Source organism: Chrysochloris asiatica, unplaced genomic scaffold (assembly GCF_000296735.1).
Source record: "Chrysochloris asiatica unplaced genomic scaffold, ChrAsi1.0 scaffold00019, whole genome shotgun sequence".
Lineage (NCBI taxonomy): Eukaryota > Metazoa > Chordata > Mammalia > Afrosoricida > Chrysochloridae > Chrysochloris > Chrysochloris asiatica.
The window spans coordinates 13,515,211-13,533,634 of record NW_006408537.1 but is presented as its reverse complement, the minus strand read 5'-3'; positions in this window follow the sequence as shown (position 1 = coordinate 13,533,634).

The following is an 18,424-nucleotide window of genomic DNA, read 5'->3' as shown; positions in this document are numbered from 1 at the left end:
TAGAATAAAGATGAAAGAAATAGAGTTAACTATCATGAAAAGAAAATTGATAAAAATATTAAATTTAATATTTTTATCAACATTTTCTACATACATTTAATGTTTTTATCAACATCTTCTACATACAAAGATTTTCATGTTAGTTTAGAATATATTTAAATTTTTGTGTTCTTAAACATGGTATCAAAACAAACAATATATCAAACTCATCTGTCTTGTTGAATTTTATTCTAAAACAAGTGAAGAAATGTTTAAGTTTATCATTAATATACTCATTTAGCTTATTGCAAGGTAGTCATGTGAAGGTAGATGGGTAAGACATTCATTTAGGGCCAAAGAATCAGGCCCCCACTCCACCCCACTGCCATCAAGTCAATTCCAACTCATAGCAGCCCTGTTGTTGTTGTTGTTGTTAAGTGCCGTCGAGTCGGTTCATAGCAGCCCTGTAGGACACAGTAAAACTGCTCCATAGGGTTTCCGAGACTAAATCTTTACCGGAAAGCCATATCTTTCTCCCGTGGAGCAGCTGGTGTGTTCAAACTGCTAACCTTGTAGTTAGCAGCCCAACCCGTAACCCACTACACCACCAGGGCTCCTACAGGTTATGGGTTCCACCCAGTTTCGAACCAGGGACCTTTTACATGTGAGATAAATATGATAGCCACTACACTACAGAAGCCGTGTCAACATAAGATTACTCCAATAGTTAGAGTCCAACTTTTTAGACTTCAGGTATTCCTTCAGCAAATAGTCTCAGGATGAAGACTTGACCCGTGACTCATTCTCTCTCCGTAGAGGTCTCTCATAGCTGGAACAGCAGGCAAAGTCCAGTCTCAGTTTTTGTTTCTGTCAGGGCTTCAGTCTTCTGAGATTGTCAGATTTATAGAGACATTCTGCTTCTGCCTTCTCTTGTTGAATGAGCTGAAATTCGGGGTTTATATATGATTTTCTTATCTGGAAGCTAGTATGTTGCATCGTCTTTTCAAGGTCAGCAATTGACTGTATGTTTCATCTTCAAGGTCAGAGATCAAGGGAGTTGATTACAGTTTACTTATATTTCAAGGCCATTGATAGAGATTTAGCTTTATGTTACATTTTCTTTCATCACAAATGCAGTTATCAAAGACAGCATACATAAGTTGTTGTTGTTGTTGTTAAGTACCATGGAGTCGGTTCCAACTCATAGTGACCCTGCACAGGGTTTTCGAGGCTGTAAATCTTTACGGAAGCAGAAAGCCTCATCTTTTTCCCCCCAAGGAACGGCTGGTAGTTTCAAGCCGCTGACCTTAAGGTTAGCAGCCTGATTCGTAGCCACTATGCTACCAGAGCTCCTTTATAGGTCCTCTTAATTCACATTGTTGTTAAGTTCCGTTGAGTCGATGCCTACACATAGCAATCCTGTATAGGATTTCCAAGGAGCAATTGGTGGGTTTGAACTACCAACCTTGTGGTTCATAGTCCAGTGTTGATCCTACAGCGCCACACCATAAATGACTTATGTGGTTTGAGAGCATTCCAGAAGTATACATAACATCCTCTTACACAGGTCGTTATTGAACCTCTAGGCTTAACTCAGAGCACTTTGTTTTTGATACTGCCAGTTTTGCTCCCTCCACACCTTTACCAATTTTCTTCAAAAAGATAGCTCCTAGCCACTCAGGCCTTCAGCATAAAACTGGGTGAAAAGGAAGTGGAAGTACATGTTCCACCCATGTCCCAGGATAAATAATTTATGTAGTTAACAAGAGTCCATGAGTTGTACAGAGGATGAGTCAGGAGATTAAAACTCAACTAACTGAAGTTTTACCATGAGCCAGGACTGTAAATGCCACAGTATAGGACTCTGCAGACTTTATGACACAGGAACTCTATGACACAGGAAAAGCGAGCAAAGACATGCATGACACCTGATTTTTACCAGCTCTATCATTAACCATCCATGTATACTCAACTATCCAAGTTACTTTATCTTTCTACCCCTCTACATCACTCTGCCAACCCACAACCATTTATGTATTTTGTTTCTTTGTCCTTTCTATTATGAATCCTGTTGAATTCAGGAGTAAAAGGTACCATTGCTGCGCTCAAGGAACTCACAAGAGTGGGGAAGGTGGTCCAGTGGATGATTACAATGCGGCCACTGTATGTTTTGACAGCATTTGCCTCAGAGGGCATGTATTCATGTTTTACTTGACCTGAAGTGGGAGTGAGGCTCTTTTTTATAAGAGGAGATGCACTCAAGAAAAAAAGAAGTGGCAGGGAACCTAGTGTGTTTGTTGTTAAGTGCCATCAAGTCAGTTCCAACTCATATTGTTGTAAGGTGCCATTGAGTTGGTAACGACTCATAGCAACCCTATGCACAACAGAACAAAACACTGCCTGGTCTTGGGCCAACCTCACAATTGTTGCCACACTTCAGCCCAATGATGCTGCCACTTTGCCAATCCATCTCGCTGGGAGTCATAGTGATCCTATATAGTGTTTCCAAGGAGCGGCTGGTGAATTGAAACCATGGACCTTGCATAAATGTTTCATCATTTGAGGTGGACATATGGTAATCAAGAAAAATAAAAACAAACACAGAATTCTTTTAACAAAGAAAACTTGAGGTTTCTCTAAAATGATGATGCCTCCTTCCTGCTTGAAATCTCTTTAAAACCTGAAGAATAAAGTGTAAACTTGATATGGCAATCAAGACATTTTCAGATTGGTCCTTATCCAACTTGTCAACTTCTTCTCTTCCTAATCACTACTTGATAAGTTATGAATCAGCAATACCTAACTTATTTTTCTTATACACATCTGCAGTATTTTGTAACCTAATTTCTTTGCTCATACTATTGCCTCTATTAGGATCTCAAATACATTTATCTAAAGAAATATGCAACTAACCAACAAAAAAAGATATTCCACATCATGAGTCATTGTTAAGTGCTAACTAGTTGGTTCCGACTCATAGTAACCCTGTATAGGTCTCCAAGAAGTGGCTGGTCAGTCATTATTGCTGTTAAGTACCATCAAGTTGGTCCCACCTCATAGTAACCCTGTACAAATCCCCAAGGAGTTGCCAGTAAGTCACTGTTGTTGTTAAGTGCCATCAAATTGGCTCCAACTCAAAATGACCCTGTATGGGGTTTCTGAGGAGTAGCTGGTGGGTTTGAACTGCTGACCTTGTGGTGCACAGTGTAGTGCTGATCCTACAGCACCAAACCAGGAGTCCGGTCATTAGGAAAATACAAATCAAAACCCCAATAAGTGACAACTTCTTACTCATTAACATGGCTAAATCAGAGTCAGATAATAACAACTATTGATAAGGATGTGAAGAAATTGGAGCCTCGGATACTGCTGGTGAAAATGTAAAATTGTGCAGCAACATTGCATATCATAAAAATTGAAAGCAACCTAAAAATCCAATAATCATGGTTATATATACCTACCAAATAGACTTTTTTGTCTATGTAATAATTACTCTGTACACCTGTATTATTGTTGTTAAGTGCTGTCTAGTTGGTTCCGACCCAATAGCAACCCTGTATAGGGTTTTCGAGGAGCAGCTGGTGAGCTTGAACCACCTACCTTGAGGTACAAAGCAACTTTGCAGTCCAGTGCATTAACCCACAGCACCACACCAGGACTCTGTACATCTACATACACTACTGTTGTTGTTAAGTGCCATGGAGTCATAGTGACCCTGTATACGGTTTCCAAGGAGCAGCTGGTGAGCTTGAAATGCCAATGTTGCAGTTCAAACTGACCTTGCAGTCTAGTGCATTAACCTGCAGCACCATACCAGGACTCCACATCCATATTTGGAAGAAGCATTGGTAGTAATAGTAGATTATAAGTTGGGCTGCTAACCCTAAAATCAGTAGTTTGAATCTACCAGTGAGGCAGGAGAAAGATGAGACTTAAAGATTTACAGCCTTGGAAACCCTATACAGAGTTGCTATGAGTCAGAACCAACTATACTGTACACAACCAGCCCCCTACCCCCAACCCCATATATATGTATTTGGAGTTCTGGTATGGTATTGTAGGATAAGCACTGGATTGTTAACTACAAGGTCTGACTCTAAAATTCTACTTCTGGAAATGTAAAAGAAAATAAGAGGTTGGGTATATAAAGATTTATATATAAAATAATATTATATCATACTATTTTGAGTTTGCTTTTTTAAAATAAACAATATATAGTGAATACCATGTTGCTTATAAGGTTATACAACATTTTAGAGGCTATATGGCATTCTATTATATGAATTTACAATACTTTAATTGACCAACTTCCTATTTCTGGATACTTAGGTCAGTTCTGGTGTGGCGCTATAGGATAAGCACTCAACTGCAAGGTCAATTTGAACCACAAGGTCATCAGTTCAAACTTACCAACTGCTCCTTGGAAACCTACAGGGTTGCTATGAGTTGGAATTGACTCAATGGCATTTAGCAACAAACAAAGAACATTTCTACTGAAGTATTTCTTGAGGAATTTGGGTAAATACAGTGGTTAAGCAGTACAGTTTGAATCCATCAGCTGCTCTATGGGAGAATGATTGGCAGTGTGCTTCTGTAAAAGTTACAGTCATGGAAGCCCTATAGAGTAGTTTTACTTTGTTCTTCAGGGTTGTTATGGATTCCTGGTGTGGCGCTGTGGGTTAATGTCTGGGACTGCACGGTCAGTTTGAACTGCAAGGTTGGCAGTTCAAGCTCACCAGCCGCTCCTTAAAAACCCTATATAAGGTCACTACAAGTCAGAAGTGACTTGATGGCATTAAAAACAACATAGGACTGTTATTGAGTCTGAATCAGCTCGATGGGAAAAGGATTTCTTTTGTACTTACTGAACTATTTGAATAAGTAAATGATAGGGGTCAAATCTCATCCATTACTCCCTCTGGAAATCTCTAGAATCTGCTCCTCTTATGAACTAACGATAATCCAATATCTATTCCCTTAGCATGATCTGGGATCTGATCTTTATTCACCAATATCATTTCTTTGCTCCCTATAACCGAACCTCTAATTGCTCTCAGTTTAGTGAAAATGTTTAGCACTTGCATTCTTCCATGTCTTTGTGCATATTGTTCCCTCTACTTCCCTTCTTCAACTGTCTCACAAACACTTTAACATTATTGTAAACACAGCCCTAATTGTCTCCCTTCTAAAAGCAAAGCAGATCACGCCCCTCTTAGTATTACAGAATTTATAAAGCTGCTATCTTTCCTGTGAAACTTTAAGTTCTTGGACGACTGGGATGCAATTTTATTTCTTTGTTCCCAGTAAGAAGTACATTGAGTGTTGTATCTAGTTAATGTTGACCTACACAATACTGTTTTTTAATATTGTTATTTGTCTCTGAAATAATTTATTTAAACATATGTATATTTAAAGCAACCCACTACTGTTCACATAAATATATTTATGCATTTCTGAATGTTCTCAGTGTTACTACAAAACCAATGGCTGAAAACTAGCTCTTGAAAGAATGAATTTTAAATCTATAGTCAATGTGCATTTGTACAGATTTTTCTGTACACCCCCTTGGCATGGGGGGTTTTGCAGCTCTTCACAGAATTGTGTTCTGCAATGTTTGTGCCTTTCTTTGCTTGCCTTTTCTTTTCATATTTTAGTTTATTGAGGACAGTTATTGACTCGGGGTGTCTGACAAGATGGCCCTGTTACAAAGAAACAAAGGAAGTGTATCCAGTTCAGTATTAAAAGATGAGCTGATCTGCAGCTATCGCTCCCTCCATGGAAATGGAAGAATAAACAATGGATAATAATCACCAAATAGATATGAAAGCAGGAACAACATGTGTAGCAGCTATTTTGAGACATTTTGTTGTAAAGGAAAGCATAGAAAGAGAGCAATTGCTGGAAAACAAGTGGTCTGTCTGCCCATGTGTGTGTGTGCAGTGCTGTCGAGTCGGTTCCGACCCATAGCGACCCTGTATAGGGTTTCCAAGGAGCAACTGGTGAGCTTGAACTGCTGACCTTGCAGTTCAAATGGCTTTGCAGTCTGGCGCATTAAACCACAGCGCCACACCAAGACTCCCTGTCTGCCCATGTTGTTGTTGTTATGTGCCTTCGAGTCGGTTCCGACCCATAGCAACCCTGAATAGGGTTTCCGAGGGTGTAAATCTTTACGGGAGTAGAAAGCCTCATCTTTCTCCCGCGGAGCAACTGGTAGTTTCGAACCGCTGACCTTAAGGTTCGCAGCCCGATTCGTAACCACTACGCTACCGGAGCTCCTTCTGTCTGCCCATAGAAGAGTTGAATTTGTATTTAGTAAGTTTACTGGTTTGTATGCTAACAATATACTTTTGGAGGTTGGGCTCTGTTATGGACTGAACTCTTTACAACACATATTGTAATGAAAGTATGTGTTATAAATCCTAACAGAGCCTTTGTGGTGCTGTGGGTTAGGTGTTGGGCTGCTAACTGCAAAGTCCTAGGTTCAAACCCACGAGCCTCTCGGGAAAATGATGAGACTGTCTGTTCCCATTAACATTTACAGTCTCAGAAACCCTTACCTAGGGTCGATATGAGTCAGAATGTACTCTCACAGTAGTGGGTTTGGGTTTTTGTTCTTGTTGTTAAGTACCATCGAGCTGGTTTCAACCCATAGTGACCCTGTATAGGGTTTCTGAGGAGCAGCTAGTGAGTTTGAACTGCCAACCTTGCAGCTGAAACTGACTTTCCAGTCCAGCACAGTACCACACCTGGTTAAACCTGTGTTTATAATCTCATTTGGAAATGGGTTTTCTTTGTTATGTTTATGAGTGTTGGTGTAGGATGTGTCTTAAATAAGTATCTCTTGAGATATAAAAAGGGTTTGAATCATTGACCTCGTGGCTCAAACTGACCTTGCAGTCCAGTGCTTTATCCTCAGTGCCACACCAGGATTCCAAAGATAAGGATATTCTCTCCATTTTAACAAGTGGGAAACGTGAGTAAAGATGCAATAAAATAAAATAACTAGATTTGTTCATTCCTAATGATTAAACTAAGCAAGGGAAAGAACTTGTAATATTTGAGGATAAAGGAAAAGATCATGTTTACTAAGGAAAATGCCATAGCTTTTTAGGTGGTGTTGGGTGCCCATTTAGGAGTCCCTTGACTACTAGCTTCAAGGCAGGTGGTTTGAATTCACTCAGCAGTGTCTTGGAAGACAGCCCTGGTGATCTACTTCTAAAAAGTCACAGCTTGAAACCCCCATAGACAGTTCTACTCTACACACATGGGTTTTTCAGCAGTCACAAGTGACTGTGGAAAATAACAAAGAGTGGCCATTTAAAGTTCATGATTATAGTTTTGTTGTTGTTGTTGTTTACTTTTTATGGTGAATTGAGTGAAGGTTGATCATCAATTTTACATTCAACAAATCCTACACTTTGTTTCATCTTAATGATTGCAATCCCCTCCATGGAACAGCAGTTATCTTGCTTCCTTGCTGTGGTTCCTATTTGCATTCCACCTACCTTCCCATCCCTTCTCAACTTTGTCCTTAGGTAAATGGTGCCCTTTTGATATTGAATGATTGACCATTCCATGGCGAACATACCTTGCTAGTGTTGCTGTCCCCTCCTATCTACTGCTTGGCTGAAAATTGGGCCACGAGGGTGAGTTCCTTTCTAGACCTGAAGGGTGGTTGAGGGCCACAGTGTCAAGTTCCTCCAGTCTCTTGCTAACCAGTAAGCCTGGTCTTTATTATTATTATTAAATAATTTTGAATTTTGTTCTGCATTTTCTGTCACTCTATCTGGGACCCTGTGATCTCTTTCAGAGCAGTTGTCAGTGGTAACTGGGCACCATCTAGTTCTTCTGGTCTCAGAGTCATGGAGACAGATGTTCACATGTTCCATTAGTCCACTGGACTACTTTCAAAGCCTCTTCAGTTCTTCTATGACTACAACTTAAAATGAATCCAGTTAGCCTGGTTGCATGCCTTCCATCATGACAATTAGCTCCTTAGGTTCAGACATTGAAAACTGTGATACTTGTAACAGCACCAGGAAACCCAAACCAAAAATTCATTGCCATCAACTCAATTCTGACTCATAGCAACCCCATAAAGCAGAGCAGGACCTCTCCATAGAGTTCCCAAGGCCACAGAGTAGCTGATGGGTTTGAACAATTAACCTTTCAGTTAGCAGCCTAACGCTTAGCCCATGGTGCAACTAGAGCTCCTCCAGGAAACAAGATAGCTTCATTTATACAATAGGATAGAGATGGCTTTGGTACTTACCGGAAATATGGTATCAGTAGCTTTTAGACTATAAGAGTCAAGACCTTCAGCCGTTGTCATAGCTGCTTCCTAAATACAATGGGTGGTTATATGCCGTAAAGTAGTTCTGACTCATTGCAACTCATGTATAGGTTTTCCAAGGAGCAGCTGGTGAACTTGAACTGCTGATCTTGTGGTTCAAACCAACTTTTCAATCAAGCACCAGTACTCCCCTAAACACAGAGTTGTGATAAATAATCAGCAAACATGGGTGAAGGAAGTTAGGATAGAACAAGAAAAGTCTGTGAGATCATGTGAAACCCACTTCTAATTAAGGCAATATATTTAAGCAGCCAAGGAGCCTTGGTAGTGTGATGGGTTCCACCTTGGGCTGCCAACCACAAAGTAAGTAGTTCGAGTCTACCAGCCACTCTCCAGGAGAAAGATGAGGCTTTCTGTTCCCTTAAATATTTACAGGCTTGGAATTCCTGTTTAGGGTCACTAATGAGTCAGAACCAACTCCATGACACACAACTACCACCAGCACCACTCAAGCAGCAAACAGATGTTACTATTCCTTATGGAATGTTAATATCAAACTGAGGTTTTTGTAATTTACTTTGAACTGAGATCATTACAGGAGCTAAATATTTATAGCTAGGCTTGTTGGTATAGGTTTGTACTAGTAATGTTGATCCTGCTACAAAAGGGATTAAGTTTTCCTTCCTATCCTACTTCATCAAGTAGTAGTTGATTAGGGCAAAGGTTTGTTGTTTTTTCCTAGACTTGGTCAGTATGTTTGATGCATTCAAAATAATAATAATTCCATGATCTCAAGCTTTGTGCTCTGCTTCAAGAAGATGTTTCTGAGTGTCTTCAGAAACAATCTTAAGATTGCTACTGCCTTCACTAGATTTGGTCCACCAAATCTAGAATATGCAAAATTCAAGTCAAATGACCTGGTTTCTTCAACAAAGAATGACACTTTGAAATAAAATAACAAGAAAAGAAAAAAAGGAAAGAAAATATTATTGATTAAAAGATACTTAGAGGTTCTTCTTCTTCCAGGATGCTGTGTTGTTGTTGTTGTTAAGTGCCGTCGAGTCGGTTCCGACCCATAATGACCCTGAACAAGGTTTCTGAGGCTATAAATCTTTACAGGAACAGAAAGCCTCATCTTTCTCCCGTGGAGCAGCTGGTAGTTTCGAACTGCTGAACTTGTGGTTCGCAGTCCGATTCGTAACCACTGCACTACCAGATGCTGTGTAGTGGCATTCAAAATGATTCAGCATTTGACATATGTTGTAAGCTGTCCTACAATACAGCCTCTAACAAAATGAGGCTATCCCGAACCTCTGGTAATAGAATTGTTTATTTACATACCAAGAAGATTGGGAAAGCACCAAAATCTTCTTGGTATGGAAGCATGTGGTATGTGCCCAAACTGACTTTAGGTCTGTGCTGTGAGACCTAAAGTTCTCATGAGGTTGTCAAGACAAATACGTCAGCGGGGCCTATCATGGCTCCATGTGTGCTAAATGTGTCCATAACAGGATCAAGCATGCTTTCCTTACTGAGCAGAAAATCGTTGTGAGTCAGAAAGCTAAATAAAAAATAATGGAGTTTTTTTTTTTTTAATGATAAGATGATCAAATATCTTGTTAAAAAAATACTTAGAGGATCCAGAAACAAATGCAATGTATTGATCTTCTTTAGATATGAACAGCCTAACAACAAAAAATATATTTCAAAGCAATCAAAGAAAAGTAAACATCAGCTGGGTATTGAATGAGTATAAGTAATGGTAAATTTGGTAAGTGTGATAACAGTAATGAGTTTTATTTTTGAAATGATCCTCATTCTTTACAGATATATGTAGAAGTGTATGTGGGTAAAACCATGTGATCTGGGATCTTATGAGGAGGCTCCAAAAATTTCATGGAAAAATCCCATTATCTTTACATTTTATTTTTCTATGAACTCTGAAGCTCTCTTGCATTGAAAAGAAATGCAAGAGAAATCCAGAAAAAAAATTAACTTGGAAAAATAATAAAAAGAAACTAGATGAAAGGAATGCAAAATCCTGAAAGTTGTAGATGCTGAGGGATAGGTATAAAAGGGTTCATTATACTGTTCTCCCTCCACTTTTGTATATAGACAAAAATTCCACAATAAAAAGTATAATTAAAAAGAAAATTGTCCAACTGCTGTGGGAAACAGTTTGGCAGTTCCTCAAAAAATTAGTCACAATATTACCATGTGACCCAGCAATTCCACTCCTAGGTACATACTCCTAGGACTTGAAAGTAGGAGTCTAAACAGATACATGTACACCAATGTTCAGTGCCTCATTAAACACACAGTAGCTACATAGAAAAAAAAAGTGTCATATCAACAGATGAGTGGATGAGCAAAATGTGTTGTAGACATTCAATAGAGTATTCATCCATAAAGAAAAATGAAGTTGGGATACATGCTAAGACATGAGTGAAACTTGATAGCATCGTGCTAAGTAAAGTAAATCAGACATCAGAGGGCAAATATTGTGTGATCTTACTTATATGAAATATCTACAATAAGTGAATGCCTAGAGACAGAAAGTACAAGTAGATGAGAGGTTCCCAAGGATTACAGAGAGGGAAAAATGAAGACTTATTACTTAATGGGTAGAGAGTTTCTGTTGGAGTGATGGAAAATTTTAGGAGTCCTGGTATGGCGCTGTGGATTAATGCAACAGACTGCAAAGCCGTTTGAACTACAAGCTTGGTGGTTCAAGCTCACCAGTCACTCCTTGGAAACCCTATGCAGGGTCGCTATGGGTCGGAACCTACTCGACGGCACTTAACAACAACAACAAATGGTAATTGCCACCCCCACAACACACATGCACACAACTAGGATTTGCATTTTTATTTTCTCAGAGAATTGGTAAACTTTATAAAAATTAGTGTTTATTTTACTTGAATCTACAATCAATGACTGTGGGATCAGTAGTCAAGAAATCAAATGATGTTATACATTGGACAAATCTGCTGCAAAAGACCTCTTTAAATTGTTAAAGAACAAAGATGCCACTTTGAGGACTAAGTTATGCCTGACTCAAGCCTTAGTATTTTCAGTTGCCTCATATGTATGTGAAAGCTGGTCAATAGGAAGACAGCAGAAGAACTGCTGCATTTGTATATGGTGTTAGTGACTATATTGAATATAATAAGGATAGCCAGAAGAACAAACAAATCTGCCTTGGAAAAGTACAGGCAGAATGCTCCTTAGAAGGAGGGAAGATGAGGCTTGGCTTCATGTACTTTGGTCATGTTATCAAGATGGACTAGTCCCTGGAAAAGGATATCATGCTTGGTGAAGTGAGATTCAGCAAAAAAGAGGAAGCCCCTTGGTGACTGCAACAATGGGCTCACACCTCAACAATAATTGTGAGGATGGCACAGGACTAGGCAGTGTTTTATTCTATTTTACATAGGGTCACTATGAGTTGGAGCAGACTAATGGCACATAACAATAATAACCCATTTAAGGATCCCTAGTAGTGCAATGGTTGATACATTAACCTACCAGTAACCCATTCAAACCTACCATTAACTCCTTGGGAAAAAAGACCTGGCAATGTGTACTTCATAACAATTCCGTAGGAAACCCTATGTGGCAGTTTTATTGGGTTCAAACCCACCCACCAGCTGCTCCTCAAAAACCCTGTACAGGGTCACTATGAGTTGGCACTTAGCAACAACAACAATAGGTGAGTCAGATTTGATGCAACAACATACTTACCTTTTAGACATTCTTAAGTGCTGTCGAGTTAGTTCTGACTCATAGCAACCCTGTACAGGGTTTTTGAGGTTGTAAATTTTTATAGGAGCAGAAAGCCTCATCTTTCTCCTGTGGATCAGCTGATGGATTCAAACTTCTGACCTTGCAGTAAACAGCCCAACACGTAACCCACTACACTAGTAGGTCTCACTTTAGACATGTGTAGAGAAATGGAAAATGTCTTTGAAAACTCAATCTACTGCATATATAATGATGGTTTAACAAAAGAAATGTGCTTGTTACTGTTTCATGGTTAAGCTTGTTCCTAAAACACACAAATGCCTTCACACACACATAGGCATACAAAGACACACACACACACTTATTTCCAATGTGTGTTATTTCCATGAACCACTTAGTTTATGCAAACATATTTTGTCCTTAAACTTTTGATCCATAATGTGGCAGTGGAGCATATGTTTGGTTTGAAAATTAAGAACATGTCTCTAAATTTCCTTCTCCTCAGCTTTCATTGCATGCATATCAATTCCAGAAGTTTCTTTGGAATGAATGACAGAAGATCTTTATAAAAGGTATTATGTGAGAGATGCTTGCCCACTCCCAGAAAATTCGCTTCTTTTGCTGGCAATCCCCGTCATTAGTAAATCCTGCTATATTGATGTTATAATGTACTAAAGACAGTAAAAAGGCATTCTTTAGTTCCAGCTGCCTTTTATATGTAATAGCAAATATTTCATCTTTATTTCTTCTATAAAACATGAAAAAGCAATTCCAAAATCTGAGCTAGGAAGATTGAAGTTCTGTTTTAAGTTCCTCCTCACAAGAAATGAAAATTTTCCGAGAGGGATTTCTTTTTCTACAAAGACTTATTTAAATGGAATCAACTAGCTAAAAATCATATTCTTAAAGATCATTATATTTGATGCAATGAATTCAGTACACCAGATGGTTTATAAAAGCTCTACAAATATTTTAGAAAGGAGTCCCTGGGTGGTATAAACAGTTAAGTCTTTATTCCTAGCCAAAAGTAGGCAATTCAGACCTACCCAGATGTACCTAAGAAGACAGGCCTGGCATTCTGCTTCTCAACATTTCTCAAACTCACGACCATCAAGTTGATTCCAACTCATAGCAACCCTGTGTAGTGTTGTTGAGACTGTAAGTCTCATCTTTCTCCTACAAAGGGGCTATTGGATTTGAGCTACCAACATTGCAGTTAGTAGTCCAGTACTTTTCCTGTAGTGGCACATACAATAAAGCATTTCTGCTCTGTATACCTGGGTCACCATGAGTTGGCAGTGACTGGACAGAAACTGATAAAAAAAAAAAAAAAAGCATACTTACTCTTTGGGCAAATGACAGCAACAACTTTAACTATGATTATGATAAAATCTAATCTACTATTCTGTCTTATATTATTGTTAAAATTTGTATAAGCATCTGTTGACTCAAAATAGAAACGATCTTAAAGTTATATAGCCAAAATATTCTCTTAACATTCATAATAATTGTAAATACATTGCCATATGTATTTCTGTTTGAAGTTCTTAGAGATGGTTTTCAAGTGAAAAATTAACAGCTTTTATTCAGAACGAGGGGAGTAAGGTAGATCCCTACTGAATAGTTTCCTCTTCTTCAGATGAATCTGGTGAAAGGGGATGATGTTGATAGTATTTTACGATTCAATGGTGAGTAATTGTTAGTAGGATTAATTGTGATCATCACAACTGTAATTGTTGAATATGTATAACTAATAGGGGGAGTAGTTAATCTTTTACTTCAGGAACAGACGATTCCCAAGCCATCAAGAGCATGAATGGAGCATGAGATCCTACTTAGAAAAGTGACAATAGCAGAGATGGTGGCAGAAGCCATGGCATGGAGAGACAGAGCAGCTGCAGGCTCTAGGCCTATGGACTGAGTAAGGCTGTGTGCCTGTAGGCAGGAGGCTGGCTTGCAGAATATGCCGTTAGGACATTTAAATTAATATATATTTTTTGTTCTGTATGTGTACATTAAATATTTTGCTTTGTTCATTTGTGAAATATAAGATGTAAAAGGGAAGGCACAGGGAGGAAGTAGGATAACTGTTGTTGCAGGGAGGGGATTGTAATCATTGGGATGAAACAAAATGTGTAATTTGTTGAATGTAAAGTTGATGATCTTGTCTATTAACCTTCAGTCAATTCACAATAAAAAGTTTAAAAAATATTAACAGCTTTTATAATCATCATTAATCATGGCATCATTTTTATCTTGAAATAGTACATATGTATATGGGAATCCTGGTATGGTGCTGTAGAATAAGCACTGGACCCCAAAATCGGTTTGAACTGCAAGATCAGTGATTCAAACTCACCAGCCACTCCTGGGAAACCTTATACAGATTCACTATGAGCCAGAACCAACTTGACCACACCTAACAACAACAACATCCAGGATCTCTGGTAGTGTAGTGGATTATGATTAGCAATCTGAATCTACCAGGCACTCCTCCGGAGTAAATCTGCTCCTGTAAAGATTTTCAGCCTTCGAAACCCTATACAGAGTCACTAAGTTGGAACCAACTCCATGACACACAAACAACACAACCACCATAATTAAGCTAATTGATAAATTTCAAAGTATAAAACACAAGAACATGTTCACAAATTATTTTTAGTATGTGCACCTATACAATGGAGTCTGGTGTGGCGCTGTGGGCTAGCCTGCAAAGTTGGTTTGAACCTCAAGGTTGATTGTTTAATCTCACCAGCCGCTTCTGGGAAACCCTATAAAGGTTCCCTATGGGTCAGAACCAACCCTATGGCACTTAACAACAACAACCTGTACAAAAGGAGCATGATAGCTCCATTGCATAAGTACTGAACTGTGAACCATAAGATCAGCCGTTAAAGCCCACCAGCTCCTCCGCAGGAGAAAGATAACGGCTTTCTGCTTCTGCAAAGAGTGCAGCCTTGGAAACCCTAAACAGGATTACTATGAGTCCCAACTGATGGCATTTAACAATAAAAACTTAAAAAACTTTTAAAAGTTTGAGAAAAGTCGAGTTAAAAGATAATGGCCCCCCTCATGTTTTAAGGTGTATCGTAGTGGTTACGAATTGGGCTGCTAACCTCAAGGTCGGCAGTTTGAAACTACCAGCTCTTCCATGGGGGAAGGATGAGGCTTTCCACTCTTGTAAAGATTTGTAGCCTCAGAAATCCTGCGCAGTCGGAACCGACTTCACGGTACTTAACAAAACAACAACAATCAGATATCAAAATGCATCTATTATTGTAGTTAAGTGCCATCAAGTTGGTTCTGACCTATAGCGACCTGGTACAGGGTTTCCGAGTAGCGGCTGGTGAGGTTGAACCGTAGACCTTGCAGTTCAAATGGCTTTGTAGTCTGGTGCATTAACCCACAGTGCAACACCAGGGTTCCAAATGCATTTATTGTTGTTGAGTAAGTACCGACTCATAGTGACCTTATGCACAGCAGAAGGAAACCCTGCCTGATCCTGGGCCAACCTCACTACTGTTGCCACACTTGATGCCATCAATGCTGCCACTTGGCCAATCCATCTCATTGGGGGTCTTCCTCTTTTTCTCTGACCCTCCACCTTCCCAAACATGACCTTCTCTGGCGACTGGTCCCTCCTGACAATATGTCTAAAGTATGAGAGACGAAGTTTGGTCATCTTGGCCTCTAAGGAGCACTCTGGCTGCACTTCTTCCAAAATAGATCTATTGGTTCTTTTGGCAGTCCCTGGCACTTTCAGTATTCTCCTCCAACACCATAACTCAAAGGCATCAATTCTTCTACGATCTTCCTTATTCACTGTCCAGCTTTCACATGCATATGAGGTTATTGAAAATACTATGGCTTGGGTCAGGTGCACCTTCATCCTCAAGCTGACATCTTTGCTTTTCAACACTTTAAAAAGTTCCTGTGCAGCAGATTTGCCTAATGCAATACGTTGTCTGATCTCTTGACTGCTGCTTCCGTGAATGTTGATAGTTGATCCAAGAAGAATGAAGTCCTTGACAACTTCAATCTTTTCTCCATTGATAAGAATGTTGTTTATTGGTCCAGTGGTGAGGATTTTTGTTTTCTTTACATTGAGATGTAATCCATTCCGAAGGCTGTGCTCTTTGATCTTCATCAGTAAATGTTTTAAGTCCTCTTCACTTTCAGCAAGCAAGGTTGTATCATCTGCATATCTCGCAAGTTGTTAATGAGTCTTCCTCCAATCTTGGTGCCACGTTTTTCTTCAAAGAACCCAGATTCTTGGATTATTTGCTCAGCATACAGGTTGAATAAGTATGGTGAAAGAATACAACCTTGTGGCACACTTTTCTTAATTTTAAACCATTCAGTGTTCCCATTATATGATTATTGTTGTTGTTGTTAAGTGTCGTTGAGTCGATCTGACCCATAGCGACCCTGAATAGGGTTTCCAAGGAACATTTGGTGAGCTGGAACCACTGACCTTGCAGTTCAAACAACAAACAACTTTGCAGTCTGACGCATTAGCCCACAGCGCCACACCAGAACTCCTTATATCATGATGTTGTTGTTGTTGTTAAGTGCCGTGGAGTCGGTTCCGACTCATAGCGACTCTGCACAGGGTTTCCAAGGCCGTAAATCTTTATGGGAGCAGAAAGCCTCATCTTTCTCCCACGGAACCACTGGTAGTTTCGAACTGCTGATCGTGCGGTTCGCAGCCCGATTCGTAACCAGAGCTCCTTATATCATTATAGTGTGGTTTAATTGTATTTCTTAAAAATCTCTGAAGTATTATTATTATTTTATATTGTTGTTTGTTGTTGTTACGTGCCGTTGAGTTTGTTGTGACTCATAGCGACCCTGTATAGGATTTCCAAGGAACGTTTGGTGGTCCAAACCAACTTTCAGTCCAATGCTAATCCTACAGTGTCACACCAGTAAACATTTATTCAGAACTACCTATATGCCTAATATTTTCTTTGTTCCTATTTTCTTGAGATCTAGTCTTTTAATCTGGGATGTTTGGGATCCCCCCTCCAATGAAGTGCAGCCTTTAGAATTTCAATAGGTCTAAATCTAATCTTGAAAAGATTTCTCAGTTTTTATTTGTCTGACAAAATGCCTTCATTTACTTTCATTTCTTAAAAAAAAAAAAAATTCTGGATATGGATGATTAGGCTTGTACTCACCCCACCCCAATATATTGGAGATATTCCTTCTATTCTAACTTTCTTTGCTGATTTTGAGAAGACATTTGTCAATCTAAATGTAGTACCTTTGATGATAATCCCAGAGCATTTTTCTGATTGTCTTTCACTCTATCTCTTATTTTTTGCAGTTTCATTATGACATGCCTAATTACTGCTTTCTTTTTATTTAAATTGCTTGTGTTTGTAACATTTCCTGAATCTATGCATTGGGGTCTCTCATTCATAATGGAAAGTCATCAAAATTTTTTTCTTCAAAATTTGCCTTTTTCTAATACTCTCCTTTGAGGTGGTAGCTGAAGGGGACCCAGTTAAACATATGTTAGAGTATCACTATCTTCCCTATGTTCTTCCATGAGTAATTTCTTTTAGAAAGATCAGCACAAGGCTAGTCCCTATGAATTGGAGGTTAAGGATATCCCAACTGTTCTATTGTTCTGATATGTTATACCAGTCCATATGGTCGTTGATGTCAATCACCACTTCTCCCTTCCCTCAAGTCCTAGGATTCTGCAACATGCTGTAATGTCTCATAAAACTCACAATTGTCTAAAGAAATGGCTCAGACAATTTTGGAGTCTGGCAAGTCCCAAAGCCATAGTTCAGAGATCAGTCTGGAGAAATCTTCTCACCCATGTAGTCTCTGGAGCTGAAGAAAACAAGTATTTTATATTTTAATACAAATATCCCTAGAATAGGAAGAAAATTAATTATCTGAATGTGAAAGACCAAGAAGAACAAACCAAAACACACATATATACATATACACTGGAGAAATTTGAGCTTATTTAAGAAAGAAAAGAGAATCTAAAAAAGAAAACTCTTATTTGTGTCTTCAAAACCATGCTAGATGCTATGAAAAATTAAAAATAAGAATTCACAAGGGTTTTGGAAACAGAGCAAACAAGTCGCAGAGCTGGTAGAAATGCAGTGAGGAGCTCTGTCAGCAATAATGCAGAATACGGGACCAATCAGACTCAGGGGATGGGGCAAGAACTCTAAACCACATATAAAGGAATATTTAGAAGGTTAGAAAGCTTACAGCTAGGGGAATTGGTAGCAGAAGCAAGAAATCCATTGCTTTCTAATTCAAGACACTCAGCTACTCCCGGAGCCACCACCTTGGGTGAGACCAAGCAGGGGAAGGATCAGAGGAGCCACGGATGCCTGACAGAACCACGGAGATACAGGTGAGGACATTCTTTTTTTT